General features: G+C 55.5%; 2 non-coding genes across 2 annotated transcripts; both read left to right on the forward strand.

Annotated features, from left to right (window-relative positions):
- The first annotated feature begins 3,416 nt into the window (after positions 1 to 3,416).
- LOC124593328 lies at positions 3,417 to 5,326 on the forward strand. Its single transcript, XR_006977975.1, has one exon. It is a non-coding gene; the product is annotated as a small subunit ribosomal RNA (ribosomal RNA).
- A 352-nt stretch (positions 5,327 to 5,678) lies between these two features.
- On the forward strand, positions 5,679 to 5,833 carry LOC124593295. The gene has a single exon (XR_006977942.1). It is a non-coding gene; the product is annotated as a 5.8S ribosomal RNA (ribosomal RNA).
- The last annotated feature ends 1,091 nt before the right edge of the window (positions 5,834 to 6,924 follow it).

Genomic DNA, 6,924 nt, shown 5'->3' on the forward strand with positions numbered 1-6,924 from the left:
ATGATGCCGCAGTCATTTACTTACGATATTCACAATCAACAAACCGGCCCCCCCCCCCCAAAACACCTTTCCGTACAACAATGTGTACCTTAACCTAACCCATATTGTGCCTTAACCTAACCCGTATTGTACCTTAACCTAACCCGTATTGCGCCTTAACCTAACCCGTATTGCGCCTTAACCTAACCCGTATTGCGCCTTAACCTAACCCGTATTGCGCCTTAACCTAACCCGTATTGCGCCTTAACCTAACCCGTATTGCGCCTTAACCTAACCCGTATTGCGCCTTAACCTAACCCGTATTGCGCCTTAACCTAACCCGTATTGCGCCTTAACCTAACCCGTATTGCGCCTTAACCTAACCTATGTTGCGCCTTAACCTAACCTATGTTGCGCCTTAACCTAACCTATGTTGCGCCTTAACCTAACCTATGTTGCGCCTTAACCTAACCTATGTTGCGCCTTAACCTAACCTATGTTGCGCCTTAACCTAACCTATGTTGCGCCTTAACCTAACCTATGTTGCGCCTTAACCTAACCTATGTTGCGCCTTAACCTAACCTATGTTGCGCCTTAGCCTAACCTATGTTGCGCCTTAACCTAACCCATATTGTACCTTAACCTAACCCATGTTGCGCCTTAACCTAACCCATATTGTACCTTAACCTAACCCATATTGTACCTTAACCTAACCCATATTGTACCTTAACCTAACCCATATTGTACCTTAACCTAACCCATATTGTACCTTAACCTAACCCATATTGTACCTTAACCTAACCCATATTGTACCTTAACCTAACCCATATTGTACCTTAACCTAACCCATATTGTACCTTAACCTAACCTATGTTGCGCCTTAACCTAACCTATGTTGCGCCTTAACCTAACCTATGTTGCGCCTTAGCCTAACCTATGTTGCGCCTTAACCTAACCCATATTGTACCTTAACCTAACCCATGTTGCGCCTTAACCTAACCCATATTGTACCTTAACCTAACCCATATTGTACCTTAACCTAACCCATATTGTACCTTAACCTAACCCATATTGTACCTTAACCTAACCCATGTTGTACCTTAACCTAACCCATGTTGTACCTTAACCTAACCCATGTTGCGCCTTAACCTAACCCATGTTGCGCCTTAACCTAACCCATGTTGCGCCTTAACCTAACCTATGTTGCGCCTAAACCTAACCTATGTTGCGCCTAAACCCAACACACGTTGGGCCTAAACCCAACACACGTTGGGCCTAAACCCAACACACGTTGGGCCTTAACCCAACACACGTTGGGCCTTAACCCAACACACGTTGGGCCTTAACCCAACACACGTTGGGCCTTAACCCAACACACGTTGGGCCTTAACCCAACACACGTTGGGCCTTAACCCAACACACGTTGGGCCTTAACCCAACACACGTTGGGCCTTAACCCAACACACGTTGGGCCTTAACCCAACACACGTTGGGCCTTAACCCAACACACGTTGGGCCTTAACCCAACACACGTTGGGCCTTAACCCAACACACGTTGGGCCTTAACCCAACACACGTTGGGCCTTAACCCAACACACGTTGGGCCTTAACCCAACACACGTTGGGCCTTAACCCAACACACGTTGGGCCTTAACCCAACACACGTTGGGCCTTAACCCAACACACGTTGGGCCTTAACCCAACACACGTTGGGCCTTAACCCAACACACGTTGGGCCTTAACCTGCTCTGTAATTGTCATACGACGCGTTAAATTAGTGTAGTGTTGCCTAACTGCAACCCCCGCAATATAGTTTGCTACTCGCACTGCCCGGTCCCCAGAGTATCGCTTCATGTTAAACACCTTGCAGCTATACACTGTAATGCGGATGGCAGCAGGACGTACATGCTCAATGCCCTTCGCAGTTGTTCATTGGCATTCGCATGGCGAAGCACAGCCTACGTTGTGGTACGGCTTGTGTCAACTGTCCGCTGATGTTGTACGTCCAAATCACACACTGTACTGCACATTGGTCCTCATGTACTGAATGATACATCGTGGTACATGTGTGACCGTACCACGACTGCGCCAACAACGGCGAACCATACGGTCCAAATATTGTGCACTCAGCTACGTGTCGTCTCCCTATAAGAGCTGGATTGCAGTATGGTATGCCGTGGATGGCGATCAGCATGAGCCGTCTGTTGATGTAGTGGCGCGTGTTGTCAGACGTAGTCGTCTCTTCTCACACACCGTGATAGCATGGTGCACTGCGTTCCACATCTGCGACATGCGACAGAGGCCGGTTGACAGTCGTTCGCGCAATGGACATCGCATACGTACGGGGGCCACCTTCCACGTGTTCGCGAAGCGTGCACATGTTGTTGCGTGTATGTGGGCAGACATAGTGTGTCGTGACACCTGACACAGGCATGCAACAATCGTTGAATTTGCAAATGGCGATGGACGTCTACGTTTGCTGGTGACGTTACGCAAATGAACAACTGGTAAACCGTTGTGGTGCGGTTGTTCTCGCTAGAGGTGAATCAGTGATGGCGACGATCGGTTGAGCTACCAACCGGTTGTTTCAGCGATACCCACCATGCCCACGAACGTGAATGGCATGTGGGTGTGAAGCGATACGCGGCGGTGGCTGGGTGGGACCGTCCCCGGCCGGTGAGGGGGGGCCTCCCGGCGTGCTGGCCGCGCGGTGCGTGGGCGCACGCGCTACAGCCGGCTGGTGGGGGCGGCCAGTGGCAGGCGCGCCGGCCGACGGAGGCGGCAGGCGGCGCAGCTGCGCGCCGGCGCACCCTGCACGCGGCGCCGTGCGGCCAAAGTAGGTCCTCGCGGGCCCGGTGCGAAGCGCGGTGGACATCTGCAGTGTGCTGGTCCGATTGAGGACTGTGTGCGCTGAGGATGCGCCGCCGCCCGGCGCTCGGCGCCGCGACGCCGTCTGCTGCTCGGTCGCCTCTGCGGTTCTCGCAGGTGGATTGTATCGCAGCTGTGCGGACGTGTTGGCGCGTGCGCTGTGCTGGGAGTGTTCGCTTCGGCACCCAAGTGGGGCTTTTGTCCTTCTGTGGCGCTGGCGTTGGAGCTGCCGGCCACCGTAGGTGGCGCGTGTTGTCTCCCGCCGGCAATGCCACGACAGCACGCTCCCGGGCCTCTGTCGGCAGCGGCAAGCTCAGTTGGGAGCACGGGTGGTCGCACCTAAAGCGTCTACTCGCCAAACTCCGGGCGATTGCGCCTCTCTCGAACCCGACCAAGTACTTAGGACGGCGCTGCGCGCCGCCGGGACCTGAGAGGGTTTCGAGGTGTATTGTGCAGGGGAGCTCAGCCTCCTCCTGTTTGCAGAATAATTGAGCGGACGCTTGCGTGTTCGCGCGGGCCCCCGGGACACACTCCCGGGCGGCCGGCTGCTCAGCTCTAGTTGACGCAGCTCCCTGGTTGATCCTGCCAGTAGTCATATGCTTGTCTCAAAGATTAAGCCATGCATGTCTCAGTACAAGCCGCATTAAGGTGAAACCGCGAATGGCTCATTAAATCAGTTATGGTTCCTTAGATCGTACCCACGTTACTTGGATAACTGTGGTAATTCTAGAGCTAATACATGCAAACAGAGTCCCGACCAGAGATGGAAGGGACGCTTTTATTAGATCAAAACCAATCGGTCGGCTCGTCCGGTCCGTTTGCCTTGGTGACTCTGAATAACTTTGGGCTGATCGCACGGTCCTCGTACCGGCGACGCATCTTTCAAATGTCTGCCTTATCAACTGTCGATGGTAGGTTCTGCGCCTACCATGGTTGTAACGGGTAACGGGGAATCAGGGTTCGATTCCGGAGAGGGAGCCTGAGAAACGGCTACCACATCCAAGGAAGGCAGCAGGCGCGCAAATTACCCACTCCCGGCACGGGGAGGTAGTGACGAAAAATAACGATACGGGACTCATCCGAGGCCCCGTAATCGGAATGAGTACACTTTAAATCCTTTAACGAGTATCTATTGGAGGGCAAGTCTGGTGCCAGCAGCCGCGGTAATTCCAGCTCCAATAGCGTATATTAAAGTTGTTGCGGTTAAAAAGCTCGTAGTTGGATTTGTGTCCCACGCTGTTGGTTCACCGCCCGTCGGTGTTTAACTGGCATGTATCGTGGGACGTCCTGCCGGTGGGGCGAGCTGAAGGCGTGCGACGCGCCTCGTGCGTGCTCGTGCGTCCCGAGGCGGACCCCGTTGCAATCCTACCAGGGTGCTCTTGAGTGAGTGTCTCGGTGGGCCGGCACGTTTACTTTGAACAAATTAGAGTGCTTAAAGCAGGCAAGCCCGCCTGAATACTGTGTGCATGGAATAATGGAATAGGACCTCGGTTCTATTTTGTTGGTTTTCGGAACCCGAGGTAATGATTAATAGGGACAGGCGGGGGCATTCGTATTGCGACGTTAGAGGTGAAATTCTTGGATCGTCGCAAGACGAACAGAAGCGAAAGCATTTGCCAAGTATGTTTTCATTAATCAAGAACGAAAGTTAGAGGTTCGAAGGCGATCAGATACCGCCCTAGTTCTAACCATAAACGATGCCAGCCAGCGATCCGCCGCAGTTCCTCCGATGACTCGGCGGGCAGCCTCCGGGAAACCAAAGCTTTTGGGTTCCGGGGGAAGTATGGTTGCAAAGCTGAAACTTAAAGGAATTGACGGAAGGGCACCACCAGGAGTGGAGCCTGCGGCTTAATTTGACTCAACACGGGAAACCTCACCAGGCCCGGACACCGGAAGGATTGACAGATTGATAGCTCTTTCTTGATTCGGTGGGTGGTGGTGCATGGCCGTTCTTAGTTGGTGGAGCGATTTGTCTGGTTAATTCCGATAACGAACGAGACTCTAGCCTGCTAACTAGTCGCGTGACATCCTTCGTGCTGTCAGCGATTACTTTTCTTCTTAGAGGGACAGGCGGCTTCTAGCCGCACGAGATTGAGCAATAACAGGTCTGTGATGCCCTTAGATGTTCTGGGCCGCACGCGCGCTACACTGAAGGAATCAGCGTGTCTTCCTAGGCCGAAAGGTCGGGGTAACCCGCTGAACCTCCTTCGTGCTAGGGATTGGGGCTTGCAATTGTTCCCCATGAACGAGGAATTCCCAGTAAGCGCGAGTCATAAGCTCGCGTTGATTACGTCCCTGCCCTTTGTACACACCGCCCGTCGCTACTACCGATTGAATGATTTAGTGAGGTCTTCGGACTGGTACGCGGCATTGACTCTGTCGTTGCCGATGCTACCGGAAAGATGACCAAACTTGATCATTTAGAGGAAGTAAAAGTCGTAACAAGGTTTCCGTAGGTGAACCTGCGGAAGGATCATTACCGACTAGACTGCATGTCTTTCGATGTGCGTGTCGTGTCGCGCAACACGCTACCTGTACGGCTCGCAGTAGCCGTGCGCCGCGTGCGGAACCACGCGTGCTTCTCAAAACTAACGCCAATGTTGTGTGGTACGAGCGCTGAAGCGCTGGAGCGGCTGGCCTGCGGCACCTGGCGCCTGGCGCCGGTTTTGAATGACTTTCGCCCGACTGCCTGTCCGCTCCGGTGTGGAGCCGTACGACGCCCATCGGCCGTGAGGCCGTTGGACACAGAACGCTTGAACAGGGGCCGCCACACCGCCTACGTCCCGCCTATGCAACTGTCTTGAAAGAGACAGTGGAAACTAAGAAAAGATCACCCAGGACGGTGGATCACTCGGCTCGTGGGTCGATGAAGAACGCAGCAAATTGCGCGTCGACATGTGAACTGCAGGACACATGAACATCGACGTTTCGAACGCACATTGCGGTCCATGGATTCCGTTCCCGGGCCACGTCTGGCTGAGGGTCGGCTACGTATACTGAAGCGCGCGGCGTTTGCCCCGCTTCGCAGACCTGGGAGCGTCGCGGCCGCTGTGGGGCCGGCCGCGCCTCCTTAAACGTGCGATGCGCGCCCGTCGCCTGGCGGTTCGCATACCGGTACTTACTCGGTAGCGTGCACAGCCGGCTGGCGGTGTGGCGTGCGACACCTCGTACAACGACCTCAGAGCAGGCGAGACTACCCGCTGAATTTAAGCATATTACTAAGCGGAGGAAAAGAAACTAACAAGGATTCCCCCAGTAGCGGCGAGCGAACAGGGAAGAGTCCAGCACCGAACCCCGCAGGCTGCCGCCTGTCGTGGCATGTGGTGTTTGGGAGGGTCCACTACCCCGACGCCTCGCGCCGAGCCCAAGTCCAACTTGAATGAGGCCCACGGCCCGTAGAGGGTGCCAGGCCCGTAGCGGCCGGTGCGAGCGTCGGCGGGACCTCTCCTTCGAGTCGGGTTGCTTGAGAGTGCAGCTCCAAGTGGGTGGTAAACTCCATCTGAGACTAAATATGACCACGAGACCGATAGCGAACAAGTACCGTGAGGGAAAGTTGAAAAGAACTTTGAAGAGAGAGTTCAAAAGTACGTGAAACCGTTCTGGGGTAAACGTGAGAAGTCCGAAAGGTCGAACGGGTGAGATTCACGCCCATCCGGCCACTGGCCTCCGCCCTCGGCAGATGGGGCCGGCCGCCCGCGCGGAGCAATCCGCGGCGGGGTCGTGTCCGGTTGCCTTTCCACTCGCCGCGGGGGTGGGGCCGTTCCGGTGTGCGGTGGGCCGCACTTCTCCCCTAGTAGGACGTCGCGACCCGCTGGGTGCCGGCCTACGGCCCGGGTGCGCAGCCTGTCCTTCCGCGGGCCTCGGTTCGCGTCTGTTGGGCAGAGCCCCGGTGTCCTGGCTGGCTGCCCGGCGGTATATCTGGAGGAGTCGATTCGCCCCTTTGGGCGCTCGGGCTCCCGGCAAGCGCGCGCGGTTCTTCCCGGATGACGGACCTACCTGGCCCGGCCCCGGACCCGCGCCGCTGTTGGCTCGGGATGCTCTCGGGCGGAATAATCGCTCCCGTCAGCGGCGCTTCAG

This window comes from Schistocerca americana, unplaced genomic scaffold (genome assembly GCF_021461395.2).
Source record: "Schistocerca americana isolate TAMUIC-IGC-003095 unplaced genomic scaffold, iqSchAmer2.1 HiC_scaffold_98, whole genome shotgun sequence".
Taxonomy (NCBI): Eukaryota; Metazoa; Arthropoda; class Insecta; order Orthoptera; family Acrididae; genus Schistocerca; species Schistocerca americana.